Source organism: Protopterus annectens, chromosome 12.part0 (assembly GCF_019279795.1).
Source record: "Protopterus annectens isolate FY-2018-M chromosome 12.part0, PAN1.0, whole genome shotgun sequence".
Lineage (NCBI taxonomy): Eukaryota > Metazoa > Chordata > Ceratodontiformes > Protopteridae > Protopterus > Protopterus annectens.
The window spans coordinates 42,512,563-42,537,405 of NC_056746.1; the positions used below are offsets into that span (position 1 = coordinate 42,512,563).

General features: G+C 35.3%; 1 protein-coding gene across 1 annotated transcript in view; it reads left to right on the forward strand.

The window, feature by feature from the left end:
• Positions 1 to 24,843, forward strand: part of GRIN2A (glutamate ionotropic receptor NMDA type subunit 2A) — a 1,242,307-nt gene that overhangs the window by 1,153,559 nt on the left and 63,905 nt on the right. The gene's annotated exons all lie outside the window — the stretch shown is intronic.

Consider the following 24,843-nt stretch of genomic DNA (forward strand, 5'->3'; position numbering starts at 1 on the left):
GCTTTCTGGAATTCATAAACTCCAATGCCCTAGATCAACGTATCCACACCCCCAACAGGTGCAACAATATCCTAGACCTAGTCATTACCAACATGAGTGACCGGTGTTCCACACTTGAAGTCAACTCCTCGTTGGTCCGATCCGACCATAAGCTAATCTCCCTTGATATCCACATCTCACCCCCACCCCCATTAAGGAAACCACAGTAAAATATTTCTCCAAAGCCAACTTCATGCTTCTTAAGACAGAAGTGGTGAACTTCATGACACTCATGCAGATGGACAATACAGCTATGGCTGCTGAATCCTACACAATTGCACTTTATAAGCACTTACATGAGTGCATGGATTGTGCTATCCCAAACAGAACCAAGACGCTATCCCCTGCCATAAACAAACTGTACAACAGAAGGAAGAAACTGTTGCAAAAGAGAGTAAAATCCCATGAGTGGAGGAGCTCGCTGGTCAGCCTCAGTAAGAAGCTGAGATCCCTTATAAGATCATCCAAAGCTAGCTATGAAAGCAAAATCGCCACTAATTCCAAGGACAACCACAAAGCATTCTATAGCTATGTCAAGAATCTCAATGGCAACACCCAGATCTTCTCTGAGTTACAGCACAAAGGCATGAAAGTTACAGAACCAAATGATATTGCCAACATCCTGGCAGATAGGTTCAGTGCTAACTTTACTCCCCCTCTCACCCCCTAAAGGGCCCATATCTATACAGAAAGAATGCAGAGTCCCTGTAATCACAACTACGCTGGTAAAAGCTGCACTCTCTAAAGCCAAAAACACAGTATCCATGGGACCAGACAACATCCCAGGCTACGTTTTACACAAACTTCAGAATGAACTGGCTCCCCACTTAAGCACCATGTTCAATAATAGTCTCACATCAAGCCTTGTGCCCACTGAATGGTGCACAGCTACAGTTATCCCACTCTGTAAAGGGGGAGCCACCACTGATCCCGGGAACCATCGACCTATTAGACTGACGAGCCTGGTCTGCAAGGCCATGGAACATATCATCATGGAACTCATAAACAAAGATATTGGTAACCTCCAAACTCTGGATCCCACCCAGTTCGGGTTTGTGAAAGGCAGATCATGCCTCCTGAACCTGATCAACGTCTATGAGGCAGTCATCAAAGCTGTAGATGAGGGTAAGGTGGTTCACACAGCCTATCTTGACCTCGCCAAGGCTTTCAACACCATCCCCCATTCTGGAATTATAGCTAAACTCACTAAACTAGGTATAAATCCCTATGTCACAAGATGGGTTGCCAACTGGTTCATTGACAGAACCCACACTGTAAAGGTTGCAGACTCCAAATCCGAACTCAAAGCAGTGACAAGTGGAGTAACATAGGGTTCCGTCCTGGGACTTCTCCTGTTTGGTATCTACTTCTCTGTAGTACAGGCTAACACAGAAGGCCTCTGGCTAATGAAGTTTGCAGATGACTGCAAACTAGGAACCATAGCCATAGTTAAGTCCCCAAATGATGTGGACATCCTACAGAAGGGTCTCACTGAGACAGATGCCTGGTGTCAGAGCCATGGCCTCAAGCTCAATGCCAAAAAGTGCAGTGTCATCCTCTTTGTTAAAAACTCTGTACCCATGAACTACCACATAGGCAGCAATCTACTTAACACCAAATGCGTGATAAGAGACCTTGGGACCCAGGTGGACAGTAGTCTCTCCTTTGATAGTCACATCGCCACAGTAGTCAGGAAGTCGTTCTATGTGGCACACCTCATCATAAAAGGGTTCTCATCCAGGAAAAAAGAGGTCATTGTTGCACTCTACTCAACACTCATTAGATCCATTATAGAGTACAATGCCCCTTTTGGAATGTACCTCACAAGACATCTGCAGCAGCTGGAAAGGCCACAGAAGTACCTCACAAAGAGGATTACTGGCCTCAAACAAATGCCCTACACTGACCGCCTCAAAAAACTCCAGCTTTACTCCATAGCATGTCGCCTACTCTGAGGTGATCTCTGCCTAACATATAAAATTATGTCAAACCCAGAGCTGTTGGACATGCTACACCTAAAGAAATCCCTATCCCTCCGAGCTACATGCTGTAGGGACCTAAACCTTGTCACCACAATAAACAGGACATGCTGGAGGGATAGATTCCTGTCCCAGAGACTTCCCAAACTCTGGAACAGGCTACCCATCTATGTCAAGCAAAGTTCTTCATTAGCACTCTTCAAGAAAAATCTTGATGAGTGGATGGGAAATATGAAATACACCCCAGGGATCACTTCTGTGGCCCTGCTCGACAGTGGCACAGGAAAATAACTTTCTTGCATGGCGTAAGCCAGGGAACCCTATTGGCTAGGCTTACGTAGGCCCTTGGGCCGACAGCTTAGTACCTACCTATGAACTTATGAACCTATAAATTAAGAAGGGTGAAACACCTTCCTAGACACTTGAGTAGACAGTTGAGAGAATAACAATTTGGATAATTCTGGAGGGGGACAGACAAACTCTAATCAAATTTATGAGATGAAAACTAAAAATAAGCTGTTAAGGAGATCTTTATTCTCAAACACACGTTCTGCAGGTAAGAGGAAGGCTTATACCTGGGAGGTAAATGAGGGGGAGTTACCTCATATCCTGTGGACTGCAGTTGACATCCACGTATTCTACATTTGAGCAGTTATCGTACATAAAAGTTTTATTTACCTATTCTTTTATCATCATCACTATTATTATTAATTATTATTACTGTTTTATTTTGTTTATTGAATGGGACTGTTACTGGGCAAAGGCCATTTTCTGTTGAGATATTACAAAAATTAATGCAATAAACAAAATAGTGGATGCAGTAAAAACTACAAAATATAACATGAAATGCACAAAGTCTATACAACATGCAGCACGTGCAATGTCTATCGCCTCATAAGTTGTAGGCAAGCAGAGATAGAGATTAGAAGCTAAGGAGGAAAGTGGAAGGGAAATATGAGAGGAGACAGAACAGTCGGTAGCAAAAGAGAAAAAAAGAGAAGGAAGACAGAAAATAAAAACTATCAGGAGAAGGTAGCAATAGAAATGTTCAGAGATGATATAAAAAAGGAAATAGCTGGAGGGTAGAGGAGGTGAGAGAGAAGCAACAAAAAAAAGAGTTTAAAATGAAAGGCAGAGTGACATACAATATGACCTCAGATGTGCACAGCTGTAAGAAGATGATACGTTTGGGGCTGAGTTAGTACATGATACATAGTATGTGATGCATGACATGGTGACCTTGTGCAAACCAAAAAGCAACAGTTTTCAAGTAGGATAAATGACGGGGCTGAGTGCTGTTTCATTGCCTAACTATTACACACCAGAACCATTTCAACAGTTACCCCTTTTCTAATAAAACTCATTGGTGTTAATGGAAGAAAATTACATCTCCATTTATCTGCAAAGGTAAGACCTTATTTGACCAAGTTTGAGACTCAAGATCAATCATACATTGACTTTCATTTGTGTTGACCCATTTCTGTAACCTTCACGAAAGGTCTGAAAGAACTTGATGCCAGGAGGCACCTGGTAAAATCTTCTATAGCTCCAGTTCCCATACTTATTTTAACTTGGTCAGATGGACCACCTGAGTATCATATGTATATAAATATAGAAAACTAGCCTTGTACCTTAATGTGAATCAGCTACTGATTGATTCAGCTATGGCTGTGGATTCAAACACCTGTCTTTCAGAGGTCCATAGGTCCATAGGTGGTTCCTAAGCTATTGATCTGCAAGGATCTTAAGAAATTTAACCCTGCATTCCCAATAATGACAGAACATGGTCTCTTGAGGCAATGTGTATGAGGAACAGGTAACCCCTCACTAGGCTGCATGATACCAGGAAAAGACACAAGGCTTTGAGATGGTGAGTGTAGTTTTTATGAATTAGGTCCTTAACTTTTTACTTTAGTGAGAAAGTGTTGTGGTCACTCAGCTGTGGCAAGTGTTTGGATAGTACAGTCCATAAAGGCCATTATATTCAATGATTGTCCTAATTAGTGCCAAGTATAGAAGAACAATTATGTCCCTGGATCTGGGCAATGAAACAGGACTTCCTCATGAGAGTGGGTACATGATAATCAAAGGATACTTCATTATCAAATTAGGTTACCGAATCTCTACCTAAGGGATCATTGTTCAGATTGTGAGGGTGGTGCTGTTATTGTGATAGTTACAAAGAGAGTCAGGCTTGCTGAAGGATGCAATTATATATATTTTTTTGCATTTAGTTTCAGTCTGTGTTTTCTGCACCTTATTATTTGTTTGGGACAGACCATCTTGTAGGATCCTGAAGTCCTCTGGGAAGTTTATGATGGCACTAAGTTTACAATAGTTATGTTTGACCACCAAGAAGTAAATGCCAAAGAGAACTGGCTAAAGGACTGAACCCTGGGACACTCCACTAATAACTGGTCTTTTGGAAGGGATAGTGTTATCCACGTCTACATCTATTTGCTATCCACTTTGTTATCTATTGAGTTGCATAGGAATCAACATTTAGCTGGGGGACTTTATCTATAATGCCTAAGTGTGGGATGGTGTTGAACACCTTTGCAAGGTCCTGATTATCCATTGCCTCACTGATTATTAAAGAAATTAACCAGGTTAAGTTGCACTTGATAAATACAATCTGTGATGGTTGGGAGTCTGTAGGTCACTTATGTCCTTATTTATTAGTTTCATAATGATCTTTTCCATAGTTTTACAGATGAGACTGGTCAGGCCTATGGGTCTATAATTACCTTGGCCCATTGTAGCCCCATCTTATAGAAGGGAATGACTGTTGTTGTTCTCCATTCCTCTGCTACAAGGTATGTTTTGAGACTAATGTTAAATAACCTTTGCAGGGCATCTGACAGTTCATGTTTCAGTCTAGCCAGTAGGCAGCCTGGTATGTTATTCAAAACCATAGATGTAGCATTCTTTGCCTGAGACTGTGCCTTGATAACTTGGTTTTGGGAAATTTTGAGGGGGGTGGGTATCTGATCTGAAAATATCAGAGAGGTAGGGTCATGAAGGTGGTGCTGAACCTGTTTGCTTATAGATTGGCTATATCTTCTGGGCCTGAGTATTTCATACCTTTTACCATTAGCTCAGCACAGTACTCGGCATTATTTCTGAGATTTATAACTTAGGTAAAGAAGAGTTTGTGTTTATCTTCTAACTGGTTGGCTGTTTTTAACTCTTGTCTTTGAGTCGATCAGGATTTGTAGTTTCTTGATTAGTTTAGCAAGAACATTTTTGGATTCCTGAGAGTCAGATTTATTTTTTGCATGCAGTAAGTTTTTTTTTATTAAAGACCCTATTTATATTAGTGTTCCACCACGGGGTTTATTTTTGAATGTCCCATTGTATTTATTTCTGTCTGGCACAGATGCATCCATGCAACTATTTATATGTGTTTCTTGCCCGTAAATGTTTCTACATAACCAGTGGTATCATCAAGTGGAAGGGCTTTTTGACTTAGTCAAATCCCCATTCTGTTTTAGTAGATTAGCCTTCACATACTCTATAAATACTGAGGTATTGGAGGGTACTTCTGGATTCAGTCTTAAGGCAAATGTGCTTGACTTGTGGTCTGATTTGACATGGGAGGAAGTTAATGCGGGGAGGGAGCAGAGCTGCACCATATTGGTAACTTAAATGTCCAGGATTTTATCTCTCCTGATTGGAATCTGGTCTATCAGATTCAGGGAGTTTGTGTTTAAGAAATCCAGAAATCTTTGTGCATACATATTTGTGGATGCATACATCTCCCAGTTGATTGAGGGATATTTGAGTTCTCCTAGGAGTCTTCTAGGAGAATGGTGTTTCACTTAATACATAGGGACTCCTACTGGTTAGGTGATAATGGACATTGTTTATAGTAAGTTGGACATGGAAGAGTTTCAAGTTGTTGCATTGTCTAACAAGTCTGGAGGTGAAATTTTTTTAAGAATATAGTGACACTTCTGGCAAGTGCCTACTGTTAATGCTGTGGGCCTGTACAACTGTTTGGCTTTGAAGCCCTTCACTGATGGAATGTTGTCACTGGTCTTAAACCAGGTCGCTCAGATGATGCATTTGTCTACATTTTCCAGGGTAAGTAGTTAATGTAGGGTGTGGAGTTTTTGACAAGGGTCCAAGGGAAAAAAAAGTAATGCCTTTTTTATTTTGCCTTTGTTTACTGGATTTGTCTGACTGGGTTTAGTCAAAAACATCTTTTCGGTAGAGGAACTGGGAGAAAAGCTTCAACTATTACAAAGAATTTTAAACAGCCATCAATAATATAAATGAACAGACATTACGTAGTATACACTAGCAATTTTACATAAATGTGTTATTATTTTATGTTTATTATTTATGTTTAATGCTAATTTATAATGGAAATTGTATAATATGTTAGAGCTTTTCTCCTCAGGCCTCTGCTGAAAAAGGTCTCTTCGGCTCAGGCGGACAATCCCGGTCAACAAATGTAAAATGAATAAATAATAAATAAAATGTGTTATTATTATATCACATTCATATGAGATAAAGGAAACTATTACAGTATAAAATATACCTATATATTAGTCAATGTTGAACACTGAGCATTTGAAGAGTTGTATTAGTGGGTTTCTCAGATAGTAGGACTTGTGATTAGTGATTAGAAATTAAATGAAATGAGTACAGAAGGAACTCAGTAGGGCAGAAATGTCAATATTGCAGTTAAGGGGTGGGTCATAATGCAAGTTCAGAGAAAATTACATATGGTTAACATAATGTTAACATTAGGAATATAGAGATGGGGTGGTAAGCACTGTCACAAAACTATGTTTATGGCTAGAAGATGTTAGTAAAATAGTTCAGGTACTGGTGAAGACTGGTTGCGGGGAAAAGGATTCCAATTAAAGAGAAATGGTTTGAAGATATGCCAAGCTTTTTTAACTGAATTTGCATTTTGAATTGATTCCAGTGTTATTCAGTGGGATGTCATTCCATTGTTTGGCTATACTTTTTGAATACACAGAGTTGCCTGCAGTATTTGATGATCTGGTTATAGAGATCTTTGTTTTTTCCTCTTGAAGGTGTATTCTATTGGGAGAGTAGTGTTGTATTAAGGTGTAAGGGTTGAGCAGTTTTCTAGCTTATAGAGAAGTCTGTGTGTTATAATTAGTGGAACAAGAGCTAGGTGATGTGGTAGTTCTAACCAGTTTAATTCTCTGAGGTCTAGGCAGGGGTGTATTCTATTGTTATAGTTTATTGCAAATTTGGTTATTTTATTTTATCATTGCTCCAGTTTGGGCAGTTGTAAGAACTGATGGTTAGTGAGAGTAGGGCAGCACACAGGAGAAATGACAGCAAGAAGACAGAGGCTATACATCTCCTGGCTATGTCAGTGAGGTAGGTTTTTACATATATGATGACAACAAGTTAGTTTGTGTGATTTACTTTTTCTGTCATGATGTTTGTGGCAGAGGAGACAATGAATAGTTAAAAACAATGCAAAGACCCAAGTAGGCAGAATCATAAAAACTTTAATAAAAAAAACAAAACAAAAGGTAAGCACTTTCATGGTTCAAGCCCTCTTCTTCAAACAACAGAGTACAAACTCTTAGAATTAAAAAAAGACAACAACCAATCAAAAAGCAGTATTCATTAAGATCAATTAACTATTAAAATTAACACTTACAAAAGCAGCAGTTACTAGTGTTTAAATGGACGTGTATACAAAATAGATTTTAAAGAAACAGCTTTGTTTATACCAGGTGCTTTATCCACCTGGAAATAAAGAATCCATTTTTGTTCGCATACTTCTGTTTTTATTCTGATGTTACGCCCCTCCCCATCAAACTTTCATCTATCATCTCCAAAACAAAAAAACTTAAATTTGTGTTTTGGACCAGATGCAAGTATGTGCTTGACTAAGGCACTATCATCTCCAAAACAAAAAACTTAAATTTGTGTTCTGCACCAGATGCAAGTATGTGCTTGGCTAACGCACTATAATTTCCAAAACAAAGAACTTAAGTTTGTGTGATGCACCAGATGCAAGTATGTGCTTGGCTAAGGCACTAGGTCTCCTTATTATTCCTGATACCACAAACATGTTCTTGTATCTGCTCTCTGAGCATGTGGTTCATTTTATCTATGTAATAAACTCCACACATACTACAGAAACTATAATAAACAAGATTTTTAGACGAACAATCTGCATAAAAGGAGTAATTTATATGATAATTTAAATGTGGGTGTATGAAGAAAGTGCCTGAATATAAATAATTACATGGACTGCAGTGTCTACAAGCATAAGTACCACATCTATGGGAAATAATGTTCTTAGATGTCTCATTATGTTTCTTGTAACATAAATGTCTTTTTAGGGATTTATTATTTTTAAAAGAAAATTGTGGTCTATCAGTAATAAAATCCCTAAGTTCATCATTCCCATGCAAAATATTCCAGTTCTTTTTAATTATTTCACATACTGCACTTATATCAGTATCGAAAGTTAAGGGAAATCTGGTACTGTTCTTAGTTGGTGCTGTCAGCGCTCCAGTAGTATTTTTTGTTCTTTTTGAGTAGCATGGTCTCCCAGACCTTTCGCTTTCTGCATAATGGATTTAATACAAGAGTTAATCTCTTTTTCTTTTTAGCCTCTCTTCATAAAACTATTTGTAGTTGTTCATCATCATTATGTAATCTCATAAGTCTAGGACACTGTGATTTAAGTATGATCCTCGAAATGTGTGGAGGATGCAAACTAGTTTTGTGTAAGTCTGGATTCTTCTTAGTTTCCTTCTTATAGATACTGGTTTTTAATGTACCTGTTTCTGACTTATAAATGTTGGCATCCAGAAAGTCCATGCTTTGCTGAGAATATTTAATGAAGAACCTTAGAAAAATTCTGCACACTGTAAAAATGATTCCTCGCTGCCTTTCCATAAAATAAAAATATCATCAACAAAACGTTTATACCAGTGTACATAAAAAAAAAAAGTCATTATCAGTCAACACTTTTTCCATCTCCTATTGAGTTAATGCTAGGTTAGCGTAGCTGTTTGCACATGCTTTGCCCATCGCTACGCTGACCTTTTGGACATAGAATTCAGTTCCAAAAAGGAAAACATTATTTTCCAAGATAATCTCCAAGAGACTAGATATAAGGTTGATCTTATCATTTGAGTAAACATGCTGATTATTTAGTAGCATTCTAACATTCTCTATCCCCTAGGCTGTTGGTATGACTGTAAAAAGAGAAGCTATAGCCATGGTGATAAAATAATAATCAATACTGCTATCCAGAGGTTCTTTAACTTCCAAAAGATCTTCAAGAAAAGTCTTAGTATCTTTTAACACTGTGTTAATGGGTTTCATTACTGGATGTAGACTTTTCTCAACAAAAATGGATATAGTCTCAGTTACCCACCCCCTTCTGGAAACTATAGGATGCATAGGTGGGTTCAAACGATCTTTATCTATCTTGGGAAGGCCATATATTATGGGGATTGTTGGATGTTCTTCAGAAAAATATTTAAATAAATCCTCATTAATGGCATGTGACATTAAAAAGTCAAAAATCAAGAACAATATTTTCTCAATAGTAACATGTACTACTGTATGATCTTGCAACAAATCTTCCATTCTTGTTATATACATGTCTTTATCTAAAATAACTATTCCTCTCTCTTTATCAGCTGAACAAATCTTTATTGAGTTAACTTCTTTAAGTTCTGACAATGCCTGAGATTCAACAGAATTTAAGTTATAAAAAAACGGTTTGTTTTTCCTATTAAATAACTGTCTTATTTCTCTTTCACTGATATTTGTAAAATCTTCAACACTGGAATGCATTTTCTGAATGAAAATTCTCGGTTTTCTAAAATAATTAACATCATAATGACTATCTTGCTTAAACATAGCTAAAATACTAACATTTCTAGCAGGCATTTTCAAATTTAATGAAACATCAGTAAGATCTGACCTTTTAGAGGGTACATAAGAGAGTCCTTTGTTCAAAAGAGAAGTTTGTGCTTCAGTAAGAGTAAAGGAAGGAATCTTCACAACTAAATTATTTGCGAGTTGCTTCATGTGTTCCTGAAGACTTCTCTGTCCTCTCCTGTTTGTATTTGCTGTATTCTCCCCCTCCATCCTTGGCTCCATGACCTGGCTCCTCTCCTCCTCGTATTTATATGAAGTGGTTCTTCTAAAGGAAAATGGGGTTGTGTAGAAAAAGTAGAAGCTCCGTTTCTCATATGTCCAACTCTCTCCATCACCATTGTGGAGGCTGAAGTAACCTGATCGACAGTGGTAGCTGGAGGCGAGACTTCCTCTCTTGAGGAAGAACTATGAATGGCTGGTCTCTCCATTTCTATGGTTACAGGTGCTGCTTCCTGAATTTCATTAACCACAGTGGAGGCATGTCGTTCTTGCAGTTGTATTTCATTACTTAGTCTGTCTCCTTGTGCTGTCGATGTAGTCAGATGTGAATTTCCTTCTGATCTAGGCCATGAAAAGACAGCACCTTTACTAAAATCTGTTAAGTCTCTTTGTAGTTTTCTTATCTTAGTGACAAGAAGTCTTTTCTCATGAGCAGCAACATTCTCTAATAAATTGTCCATAGTATCCAAGATGACTTCATTCCCATATGATGACAGTATATACTGTTGTAAATGCTTTATCTCATCTTTCAAGGTGATTTCTTTCAGGTGAAAGCAATCAATTAGTAATTTCATATACTCATTGCTGAGATTAAGGTACGGCATCTGCCAGTGTTTAAGCAGTTCTGGGTATAAATTGCCATAAGTGGGCATATTTAACACTTGTAGCTGTCTGGGTATTACCTTGTGGTGTAGTTCAGCTTCCGGATGCATCCTTTGCCATTGGAGTCTCTTGTATTCATACAGTTTGTTTTCCAGCTGTCTGTATTTCAGCCCATAGGCTGTCCATTGTCCTTCATCCATAGTTAGCTTTTTATTCATAATAGGTCCCACATCAAAAAGAGGGTTAGTTTCAAGTAATAAAATTCTTGTTAAATGATCTACTTGTGTATTCTGATCACGATTATGTCTAGGATTGTAATCCAGTTCAAAAGAGTTTCCTTCTACGGTATTGAAAGTTGCAAATAAAAAAATTCAAAACGTAACAAAGTAAAATGCAACAGAACTCTGGGCCAAGGCATAAGTACAAAGCAGATAAAAATAGTTAAATACAATGCCAAGACCCAAGTAGGCAGAAGCATAAAAACTTTAATAAAACAAAACAAAACAAAAGGTAAGCGCTTTCACGATTCAAGCCCACTTCTTCAGACAACAGAGTACAAAATCTTAGAATTTAAAAAAGACAACATCCAATCAAAAAGCAGTACTCATTAAGATCAATTAAATATTAGCATTAACTCTTAAAAAAGCAGCACTTACTAGTGGTTAAATGGACATTTATACAAAAAAGGTTTTAAAGAAACAGCTTTGTTTATACCATGTGCTTTATCTGCCTGGAAATAGAGAATCCATTTTTGTTCACATATTTCTGTTTTTATTCTGATGTTAACTTTCATCTATCATCTCTATCTTTTGCAAGATAGGGAAACTTTCATTACTGTGAATCGTACGGTAGTACATGCTATTACTGAGAAAGTATTGTTCTTGATTTTTGACTTTTTAATGTCACATGCCATTAACGAGGATTTATTTAAATATTTTTCTATGGAACATTGTACAATCCCCATAATATATGGCCTCCCCAAGATACATAAAGATCATTTGAACCCACCTATGCATCCTATAGTTTCCAGAAGGGGGGGGGGGGTAACTGAGACTATATCCATTTTTGTTGAGAAATGTTTGCATCCAGTAATGGACAACATTAACACAGTGTTAAAAGACACTAAGACTTTTCTTGAAGATCTTTTGGAAGTTAAAGAACCTCTGGATAGCAGTATTGATTATTATTTTATCACCATGGCTATAGCTTCTCTTTTTACAGTCATACCAACAGTCTGGGGGATAAAGAATGTTAGAATGCTACTAAATAATCAGCATGTTTACTCGAATGATAAGATCAACCTTATATGTAGTCTCTTGGAGATTATCTTGGAAAATAATGTTTTCCTTTTGGAAATTAATTCTATGTCCAAAAGGTCAGCATAGCGATGGGTACAGCATGTGCGAACAGCTACACCAACCTAGCATTAGCTCAATGGGAGATGGAAAAAGTGTTGACTGATAATGACTTTTTTTCTTATGTACACTGGTATAAACGTTTTGTTGATGATATTTTTATTTTATGGAAAGGCAGCGAGGAATCATTTTTACAGTGTGCAGAATTTTTCTAAGGTTCTTCATTAAATATTCTCAGCAAAGCATGGACTTTCTGGATGCCAACATTTATAAGTCTGAAACAGGTACATTAAAAACCAGTATCTATAAGAAGGAAACTAAGAAGAATCCAGACTTACACAAAAATAGTTTGTATCCTCGACACTTTTCGAGGAACGTACTTAAATCACAGTGTCCTAGACTTATGAGATTACATAATGATGATGAACAACTACAAATAGTTTTATGAAGAGAGGCTATAAGGAAAAAGAGATTAACTCTTGTATTAAATCCATTATGCCAGAAATTGAAGGGTCTGGAAGACCATGTTATTCAAAAGAACAATAAATACTACTGGAGCACTGACAGCACCAACTAAGAACAGTGCCAGATTTCCCTTAACTTTCGATACTGATATAAGTGCAGTATGTGAAATAATTAAAAAGAACTGGAATATTTTGCATGGGAATGATGAACTTAGGGATTTTATTACTGATAGACCACAATTTTCTTTTAAAAATAATAAATCCCTAAAAAGACATTTATGTTATAAGAAACATAACGAGACATCTAAGAACATTATTTCCCATAGATGTGGTATGCATGCTTGTAGATGCTGCAGTCCATTTAATTATTTATATTCAGGCACTTGCTTCATACACCCACATTTAAATTATCATATAGATTTCTCCTTTTATGCAGATTGTTTGTCTAAAAATCTTGTTTATTATAGTTGCTGAAGTATGTGTGGAATTTATTACATAGATAAAACCAACCACATGCTCAGAGAGTGGATACAAGAACATGTTTGTGATATCAGGAATAATAAGGAGACCTAGTGCCTTAGCCAAGCACATACTTGCATCTGGTGCAGAACACAAATTTAAGTTCTTTGTTTTGGAAATAATAGTGCCTTAGCCAAGCACATATTTGCATGTGGTGCCAAACACAAATTTAAGTTCTTTGTTTTGGAAATTATAGTGCCTTAGCCAAGAACATACTAGCATCTGGTCCAGAACACAAATTTAAGTTCTTTGTTTTAGAAATGATAGCGCCTTAGCTAAGCACATACTTGCATCTGGTCCAGAACACAAATTTAAGTTCTTTGTTTTGTGAATGATAGTGCCTTAGCCAAGCACATACTTGCATCTGGCCCAGAACACAAATTTCTTTGTTTTGGAAATAATAGTGCCTTAGCCTAGCACATACTTGCATCTGGTCCAGAACACAAATTTAAGTTCTTTGTTTTGGAAATGATCGTGCCTTAGCCAAGCACATACTTGCATCTAGTCCAGAACACAAATTTAAGTTCTTTGTTTTTGAAATGATAGTGCCTTAACCAAGCACATACTTGCATGTGGTGCAGAACACAAACTTAAGTTCTTGTTTTGGAAATTATAGTGCCTTAGCAAAGCACATACTTGCATATGGTGCAGAACACAAACTTAAGTTCTTGTTTTGGAGATGATAGCGCCTTAGTCAAGCACATACTTGCATCTGGTGCAGAACACAAAATTTAATTTCTTTGTTTTGGAGATGATAGATGAAAGTTTGAGAGTGGAGTAACATCAGAATAAAAACAGAAACATGTGAACAAAAAGGGATTCTCTATTTTCAGGTGGATAAAGCAGCTGGTTTAAACAAAGCTGTTTCTTTAAAACCTTTTTTTTGTATACACATCCATTTAAACACTAGTAATATTGCTTTTTGATTGGATGTTCTCTTTTTCAAAATTCTAAGATTTTATACTCTGTTGTCTAAAGAAGCGGGCTTGAACCGTGAAAGCACTTACCTTAAAGTTTTTGTGCTTCTGCCTACTTGGGTCTTGCCATTGTTTTTAACTATTTTTATCTTCTTTGTAGTTTTGCCTTGGCTTGGAGTTGTGTTGCATTTTACTTTGTTACATTTTGAGATAATGAATAGTGTTTCTTTTTCAGTTGAAACTGCTTTGTTATAAAGAGTAATCATTTTTTTATTTAGGGTTTAAAAGTATTTGTGAATTATTTAGCCATGTTTCAGTCAATGAGAGGGAGAGAGTTGGCAGAACAGATTAGGGGCATGTTAGCACATTGAACTGAGGTAGCATTTTTGCAGCAGTGTAGATGTCAGTGATGAGCATGTTAAAAAGTGTGGGACCTACTACAGATCCTTGTGCGACAACTAGTTACTGGCAAGAAGGTGCAGAGATCATTCTTCCATCTCACTGCTTGTGTGCTGTTTGAGAGGTAGCTATAGAACCACTGCAGTCCTAATTATGAGAAGTAATGTAAGAGTTTCTGGTGAGAAACAGTATCAGAAACTTTTGACAAGTCTAGGACGATTGTGAAGACCAGGTTACTGGTATTTCTATGGATGTTGACAGTATTAACCAAACTCAGCAAAACAGCAGTTTTATTGTGATGACAGAAGCAGTGGGAAAACAGAAGCTGGTTGTGTATTAGATAGTTAAGAATTTGTGTATATGTTCATAGATTCATTGTTAAGTACTAGGCTAGCTGTCCTTTAGGCAGTTTTAAGCCTAGTCAGTTTTCCTTTTGGTGCTTGAATTAACCTATCTCATTTGGTCAGAGATTTGTCTTACCCATCCCATGGTTGATAATTATATATTACTCCTAATGAGAATAACTGGATTTATACAATAAATAATTTGAGGGGACCCATGCATGGTATAAAGTATTTAGGAGCCGCCTGTGTCCATTAGTAGTATGGGGGAAGTACTTGGGTAATTTTTCTGTTACCCATCCATAGATCAAAGTTGCACTTAAATATGGACAGGGATGAGCTTTGTTTTTATGTGGATGGGAAGTCTGTTCCAAAGCAACAATATCTTCTGTGAGCTATACCTGTCTCTGCAAACTGCTCCATTCATGCTGTGGAAGGTTTAAATCCCTAGACTGAGTACTTCTGATGACACCTGTTGATGTACATTAACTCATGTCAGAGAATTCCTTGTACTCCAGAAACAGATCACCTCTTAGCAGTCAGTAGGATACAGAGTAAAGTGGCAGGGCTTTGAGTCAGTCCCAGTAAGACATTTTCTTTATTGTATCCTTTTAATAAGGTGGCACCATGGGCATTCCAGCTGTTGCATGTGTCTAACCTGATACATGCCAAAGGAGCATTGTCCTCGATGATTGGGCTAATGAGGGCTTTGTTTATAAGCTGTACAATATAGAAGGGCATTCTTATGACAATGGACACATGTTGGTCACAAGTTAAGCCACTGTCACATAAGTTTCCAAATCCTAAACAACTGGTTACTATCCATATAAGTTATCAAATCCCAAACAATGGTGTGAGTTCTTAGGTGCATATTGTCAATATGGTAGTTCCCCAAGGTAGATGACTTCCCATAGGATATGATAATGCATTTGTTGGCATTTAGTTAAAGTCCATGATTTTTGCACCAGTTATTTGTTGAGGAAAGCCTTTCTGGAAGATGCCTGAGTCATTTGTTGATTTAATGACTACTCCTAGTTTGCAGTCATCCACAAACCTAGTCTGCCAGAACCCTTTGATATTAGCTTTTACTTCAAAGAAGTAGCTGCCAAACAGGAGAGGTCCCAGGACAGAACCCTGGGGGACTGCACTGGTGACTGGTCTTTTTGTGGAAGTAACTTCCCCCTATTTTAATTATCTGCTTCATATTGGTGAGACAGTTCACAATCCAATTGGTGACACTGGAGTTTATTCTCAGTTTATTTACTTTTCTACAATGCTTGAGTGGGAAAGAGGTTTAAAAGAAGCCAGTACTTAAATGAACTCTGTAATGCTTGACTGACAATGCTTAAGTAGATTGTAAGTGATGTATAATGTTTACAACTGGAACTGTGCCAGTATGGTTTGTGATGTAAAATGCTTGCAACTAGGATTGTGTTGTGGTTCATTTTCATTTATATAAATGTATGATTGCTTATGGCATAAGTGATGGTTTAATAAAGATGTTTCTTGTTTAAAAAAAGGGGCAGGAATTGAATAATTTATAAAATGTTGCTTAGGTTATACGATATATAGCAATACATGTGAAGTATAATGTTTAATGTTAATTTAATACAGTTTGATTATTTTTGTATAAATGTAAATTTATCTATGTCACAAGTGATAATTCAATAAAGGTGCTAAAAATGCTTTCATCAAGTTAGATCATGTGGCATGTACCATTTTACCTTTTCTATTGCTTTGTGACCTTTTCAAAACAGTCCACCAGGTTGACTAACCATGATCTACCATTGATGAAACCAAACTGAGGTGGTTTCAGGGTTTGGAGAGTCTCTGTGTCCTGATTGGATAGTTCCATTATAAGTATTTCCATGGCTTTGCATATTAATATATTTTTCTAATGTATTTTTATAGTGGGAGATAAAATGGCAAGAGACCTATAGTTTGAAAGATCTGTAGTGATTCCACCCTGGTGAAGTGGAATAATGAAATGCTTGTTCCATAGTGAGGGGACTTTATTTTCAGATATAGAATGATTTATAAGAATTTACAGTGGCTATGCAAAAGCCTTTTCTGCTGTTTTAAGATATTTTCCAGGTAGTTTGTCAGGGACAGTTATAATAAGCTTTAATTTTTGAGGCATTTTAGTGGTATCTTTGGGAATTGATTGGAAGGAGAAATGTAAAAGTAGGTTATTTGACTAATTATGGAAATCAATAGCTTGTCTTCTCACCTGGTTGGTTAATGACAGCACTGTCTGCACAAAGTGCACATTGAATTGGATGGCTACAGTATCATTTTATTTCTATGTATTTGGTGCTGGATGTGTAGCAATATATGATTTAGCAATATACTGATTGTGGCTTATAACGGTTTTGGATTATTAGTGTATATGTTTTGATTGTATGAGTAATAGGCTTTCCTATATTTGGTAATAAGTTGTATTATTGGGTTTCTCATTTGTATAGTTGCTAGTGAAGTAGGAACTATTTTTTTTTATCAAGACCTTCCAGATTTTGTTTCTTTGCTTTTTTGAGTTATTCAGTTGTTATGGATAGCCTTGGGACAGGGTTGGCTTTGGCTGTTTTTTTTTTTCTGAGAAGGGCATAGATATATAGAACACCTGGGAAGATTTTATTGAACTCAGATACAGTATCATCTAAGGGAAAAGTGTTTAATGACTCCCCATTAAGGGGATATAGTGGTAGAAATAAAGTATCTTCACTATGCTCTCCTGCTCCACCTCAAGGCTTTTATTATAGAAAGCAATAGTTTATAGCTGTAGTTTGGATGGGAACTGGAGTGTATGGTAAGGGTGTATAGTAGGGATTCCCATCCACAGACATTTATTACAGAAATAAATCAGTTTATAGCTTTAATGTGGCTGGGAATTGGGGTAGGGTAGAGGAGCAATGCAAGGCCTCCCAGCCTCAGACCTATTTGTTTTGACTGTTTGAATCATGCACTGAAGAAGGCTTGTATAGCCAAAACCAGTTTGCTTATTTATGGGACATTTGTGCTGACTTTGCTTATTTATGGCACTTTGTTCTGACTTAGGGGTAATTTATATCTATTAGTTGTATTTAGTTTTTTATCTACATTAAATAACTTTTGGACAACCTCCATTGGTGCTGACCCTTTATTTTGGATACTAACAAACAAGCTAGATTCAATAATCCCGTTTTCAATGTTATTGAACACACTCTGGAGAAATTATTGTGGCAGAGAAATGGAAGTAAGTTGATATACTAAAAGACATCAAATAACAAATGCCACGGTATCTTGACATGAGAAAAATCTGCAACAATACAGGAATCCAATGGTGAAAAGAACCAGAAGTGAAATTCAGTATAAAAATAACCACTAACCCTTTAATGAGAATCTCAAAAGCAATGAACAGTGTAAGCTCTTTATCAGACTGTTTAAAATTCCCAAATCTTACACTCTCTTGTTTTTTTTCCAGTAATTAAAGAAATATGCCCTTATTCAGATATTAATGTCAACTTAGATTGGATGCAAATAAATATAAAGGGTTAAATAATGCAGTCAGTTGAACTTGTTATTTAAAAAAGTTAAGAAGGAACTTTCACTGCATGATTTTTATCATGTGATGTTTCACTATTTAGTTTGAGATTTTAGGTAATTGTCACAATGATCAAATTGAGTTTTAGCTACATTAGTTTATACAAAGAATCAAAAGCTTGTAGTGAGCATGACTTATAAGAATGTTCCCTTCATTTCATGTGTATGCACTCCCATCAACAGAAAAGGGGTGTTGTCAAAAGCATGTATTATAGGTGTATTTCTTTAACTAGTGAGAAATAAAATCAAGGCATTTGTCCCAAATTAATGGAAAGGTTTATTGTAAGGGGGTATTCCATACAAATTATAGAGGAAACATTTTTATTTGACAGTGAATAACAAGAATGAAGGGCTAAATTAGCAATGGACGACAGCTAAGTGTGACCGTAGTGCTGTTGAAAAGGTTATAAAAGATAACTGGGTTATTCTGAAAGGTAGTAGTGATGCTTTTAATTGTGTAGGAGATATCCCTAAGTTTGTTTTTTGAACATGAATGACACCACACTTAGTAACAATGTAGCTAAAAATGAAAGCACATTTAAATGTTTGTACTGCAGTATGTTAAGGTACATTAAAGAAGGGAACACTGTGTTTTGTGTGAACACCATATGCACTTATGTTTCCCTGAGGTATTTTATTTATAAGTCAAGTTTTCTAGTTTATTTTGCAGTTTATTCAACATGTTATTCATTCAGCACTGGAAAAACTGAGAGAATGTTAAAAGATTGGGTGCATGAACACAGATGTGCGATTATGTCAAATAATCCTTCCAATGCTTTATATAGACATTCAAAAATGTCTACTAATTTAAAAAGGATCTTGTTTCTTGTTGTTCATGCGCCACTGAATGTTAGAAGTAGATATAGAGAAGAGATATAGATTATTTAGAGCATGAATGGCATCTTTAACTGGACACGTATAGATATAAAGGGATGAATATTACAGCCAATATCATTTATTTTAAAAAGTTTTTTTGTCGTAGCACCTGGAAGCTCCTATGATCACAGCAGTACCCCAAGGCTCTCCCTTGCATGTATCATGTACCAACACTACCAAACCAATTAGAAGTATGTCTGAATAGCTTTAAGCTAATTGAACCAGGGGGTTGAGCTCCAAACTTAGCTTAGATCTTAAGAGATTTACTGAGAGTAAAAGGAATTGTTTTACCTGATTATTCACTGAAATTGTGTTTATCATTCCCAAAGACAGTCATTATTCATAATGATTATTCATTGAAATTTTGTTTATCATTCCCAAAGACAGTCACTTAATGTCTTACCATAGTTAGACGTTAGGTCTGACGAAGCGATCTGCGAATGAGCATGGACTTTTACGATTGAAAAATGCTCTTTTTATTTTTTTAATTTTATACAAATATGACTTTTCTGACCATGATCTCCAGTTCAACCTAATACACCCTTGGGAATCTAATAACAGGATAGAGTAAGTGAGATGTGCATATCTTAAACACAAGATGTCCTTAATGGGTTCATCTGCATATATCCCATGGGCCTCTACCACAAGAGTTTTTTAAGGAATCACACAGTGAAAATCCTAGCCTGGTTATTTTTTTCTTGTAGTTTTTACTGATTGGTTAATCTATATGACTTGATTTAGTTTGTTAGGAGGAATTTTTACAGACACCCTTATGGTAATAACATCAGTTGGGTTAATGTAAGCTTGCAATCTTAATTCCTCAATGTAATAAGTCTACTAACCTAACTTCTGAAAAGATCACACAATAAAAGAGAATCACATTTGAAGAAGAAGATGAACCAAGAGTCATTGTGTCATTTTTATGATTGTACAGGAAAATCGTTTGCACCATTTTTAAAAATAAAAATCTCTTAAGATGTATGTTAAGCTTGGAGCTCGACCTGCTGGTTGAATTAACTTAAAGCTATTTGGACACATCTAAATTATTTTAAAAAGTTAATAATGAAGTTTCATCATGTGATTTAATCATGTGTCATTTCACTGTTTATTGTAAGATTTCGTTTTTTCTGACAAATTCTCGTATCCTGTTAAGATAACAGCGAGACGAAATAGCATTTACTGTTTTCTTTTGTATTGATCATTAACATTTTTGCTGTTATTTATACACAGCATTTCACCTGTGGTTCTTTTGTCCATTGAATTCCTGTACTGTTTCTGATATACAAGGATAGTACCATCGACATATTGTATAATAGGATAGTGCAACTTCATGTCATCAAGTAAAATAAAAAAAAAAATACTTTAAATGTAAGTAACACATTGCAGATCCATGGTAACATGAACATCATTACATATACATGATTCCTAATGAACTGTTTGAATTCTGACTGACTTGTAGAAGAACATGACCATTTATGATTTTGCAAGTCTTCAAAAGGTGTAGAAATAATGCAATAATAAATCTTCCAGAGATAACACTGGAGTAAACATTCTCAGACAACCTTAGAAGTGCGTTATTACTGGTATTTTACACCAAATATCTTACCAAGAAAAATGTGTGAGTTCAAGTTGCACCTTGGTTGTTTATCGATTATTTGTCAGTCATTTTTGGATAGATAACACAGAGGTACACATGGCCGGATGATAGTCAGTTATAGTTTTACTCCATTATAAATGGAATTAAAAGTGACAATCTTCGAAAGTCAAAGGGATATCGCATTCTTGAAACAGTTAATAGTATCTAGGAAAAGGGAATGTTGTCTTCGTCAAGTGAGCAGCATTCAGGTTTGGTGAGTAGACAATAAACTTTTTTTGTAAATAGCTTCATTGAATTTGCATGGATGATTTTTGTAAATGGTAGCTTCAAGCTGAATAATTAAGGAAGAAGTGTGGGTGTCTAGGCAGGAAAGATGCATTTAGAATGTTTTCAAAGAAGGGACAAACATTGTCATGCTAGCAGTGTCCTGCGAGGGGACAATGCTTCATCTTTTTCAATAAAGAAAAGCATTGCATGATGCCTTCTGGACTTACCATACTGAACTGACTAGGGTGAATATAGCTGAATAAAGTAATTTATTTTATTTCTAAAGATAACTGCAATTATCAAATTGCAGAAATCAAGGAAAAGGTGAAAGTCAAAAGATGGCTGAGTGATATTTAACGCCATTCATGGATTACAAGTTAATGACTGAGTGACAAAGATCATTTGAGATGATTGAAACAATAAATGGAGTAAACTATAAGGTTAGATAGGAAAAAAAAAGATAAAACAACCCCATTAGATTAATGTATGGAAATAAATGAATAGTTTTTTTTTTAAAAAAAGCTTGTAAGCTGAAATTCATATAGGAGAGTCCAGAAAATCTTTATCTGAATTGCAGTTCAAGGAATCCATGTTAAAAGTGAAAACACAGAAAGTAAGTGATATTCTATGAAGAAATAAAGGAGTGTTTCCACATATGTCAGGGAAAATTAAACTAATAGAACATAAGACAGTGTGCACCTAAAAGAAAAGTTAGAATGAGAGCTTACAGCATAGCAAAAATATTATTTTTTTTAAACAATTTTTATTGGTTTTAAAGAAATAAATATAAACAATTACATGTTCTTTTAACATATATATATTTACAATTCAAAAAGTGTTCACATAAGCATTCACATAAAAATGTTTAACAAATAAAGTGAAATTACTAAAACTATATACAAAGACATCCGTTGAATATCATTACGTTGCCCAGTATTTGATTATTCCATATATATAACACGGAGAGAGGTTGAAATTTGATTTATATGATATCATTGTCAATCTCTTTTCAACAAATTGTGTAGATTAACCCATATATGATAGTTATTAGTTTTTCTACATGTTCTAAATATCATAGTTGCAATCTGCAATTGACAAACTTCCATTAGAATTTTCTTAAAATCATTATAGGAAGGAGGGAATTCAGATGTCCAGTTTCTTGTTATAATTTTCCTGGTTACTGCCAGTATTGCCCAAAGTAAGGAATGTTTGACTTTTTTCTGTGAATATTGCTTGTAGGAGTTCTTTAATGTTTTCCCAAAATACACTTAAAGCAGGGCAGTCATAAAGCATATGGTTCCAGTCAATGTTTGTGTTAGACTTACATCTGTTGCAAATATTTAGTTACCATTAATTTTGTTCATTAGTTGAGGAGTGTAGAAGGATCTATATAAAAATATCCAAGAATATATTTTCCATTTAAGTGAAAGTGTTGTTTTTCCTGCAGATTCTAATATATTTATCTAGATCCCTTGGAAGTGTGTTATTAACTGTATAAAAATGGTTCCAGAAATTAGCAGGATGACAATATGTTTTTTCATGCCATGTTGTCTGAATAAGTTTGTTTATTTTGAATAACTGAATTATAGAAATCTAGCAGTATACTAGTGACCTGTTTATTAGCAGAAGTGACCGGGTTCATCTTATTTTGTAAGAATAGTCTGAGGGATTATATGTTAAGCCATAAGGAGTTGTCTAACTGATATTCACTTATTATCTGATCTGCATCCTTCACCCTATCATCTGTAATAAGTTGAAACCAATTCAAAAAAACCTTTTTGTTTAAGCAAGGTAATTTTATCTATATCTGAGGACTGTAAGGATTATTGAGTAAAGGCTATCGGGAAAATTGTACTTAGTGTGTTTAAATATAAAGTTTCTAAAATGTATTTGTATGCTGTGTAAGTAGCTAAATGAATGTTTGGGTATGCTTTGTAACATGAAGTACTCTTTAAGTATCCATAATATTGGGTTATTTATTAATTCTAATTTGTATGGCTGTGGTTTCGATATTAATAGCATAGCTGAGGATTCCCAGAATATTTTCCATTTGGCCTGATATGGTGTATGTAAACATTGTGCTATGGACCTAATAATAGCTGCATTAGAATAAAGGTTCAAATCAGGAAAGGCTATGCCCCCTTTGTTCCAACTATGAAGGTGATGTTTAAGTGTTATTCTAGGTTCCCGGGGAAACCAAAAAAACTTTAATAACAGAGAACTGATCTTGTTAATAAAAACTTTACTGGGAAGTATTAAAATAGATTGTATAATATAAAGAATTTTAGGAAGGATTATCATTTTAATGATAGTTAACCTTTCCTCAGTTGTAAATATAATTGTATTCCATTTTGTTAATAAAGTTTGAATATTTATATAACATCTATTATAATTTAGTTTTGTGATTAATTTAATATCTTTAGCAAGATTGATGCCTAAATATGTAATTTGATCTGTGATGTATTTGTTTGTATCTATGTTAATGTTTCTCTTATTATTGTTTAAATAGATAGGTAGGATTGTAGTTTTATTATCATTGAATGTCAGTCCAGATATAAACTGAAATGTGTTAACAGCTTCAAATAAGGCTGTTATGGAAGAATTATCTACTTTAGTAGTGATGAGCGCATCATCAGCAAATAACTGAACTTTAGAAGTTAATTTGTCACTAATTTCCAAACCTTCTATGTATTTATTTCCTCGTATATCGTTAGCCCATGGTTCCATTATGAGAGTAAACAATAAGGGAGATAAGGGACAGCCTTGTTTTGTTCCTTTAGTGATGGGTATTTGAGTCGATGTGTATGATCCAATTTTGATATAAGCCAGAGTGCCTTTATAAAGATGCAATAGTAAATTAATAAAATTATCTGAAAAGTTTAAACATTGTAATAATGTGCCTAGATAATCCCAATGTATTGAACTGAATGCTAAGCTAATATCAAGACTAACCAGAGACAAGTTTTTTTTAATTTCTGTGTGAATAATCAATTAAAATAAGAGACCTTTTGATGTTATCATATGTACTTCTATTAGTTACAAAACCTGTTCGGTCATCATTAATTAACTGGGGTAAGAATTGTTTTAGTCTATCAGCATAGATGTACATAAACATTTTGTAATCAATATTTAAAAGAGTTAGTGGCCTATATGATGTACATAATTTAGGGTCCTTACTAGATTTACGAATGGGCAAAATAAAAGTATATTTCAAGGATGGGGGCAAAATAATGTAATTCTGGGCTTTATGGAATACACTATGTAGTAAAGAAATAGCTGTTTTAGGCATGATTTTATACAATTCAGGCATGATGCCATCATTGCCTGGTGCTTTGTTCTGTTTAAGTTTGTTAATTTGAGTTTGTATGTCCGGTAAAGATATCTGTTTATCTGTGATTTCTAACTGTTGTTTGTTGAGTGTGACATACAGTTTTTTTTTATGTATTGTTTTATCTTATCTAATGGTTGAATAATCTGAGATGTTTAATTTATCGTGTGAAAATGATGTCTAAATTCATCAGTTATGTCATGTATATTATAAACCTTTTTCTTTTTTCTAGATGAATAGATTTCTTTAATATGATTATGTTTGTTGATTCTTTTTGTTTTATTTGCAAAATTAGTTAAATGTTTTGGGTTTATTGAATGGGCTAGGAATTTAAATTTCTCTAAGGAAATCATAGTCTTATGATGTAAGATTGAACTATATTCTTCCTTAGTTTTATTTATTTTATTCCATTCATTTTAAGATGTAATTTATCTAATTTGTCTTGTATTTTTTTTT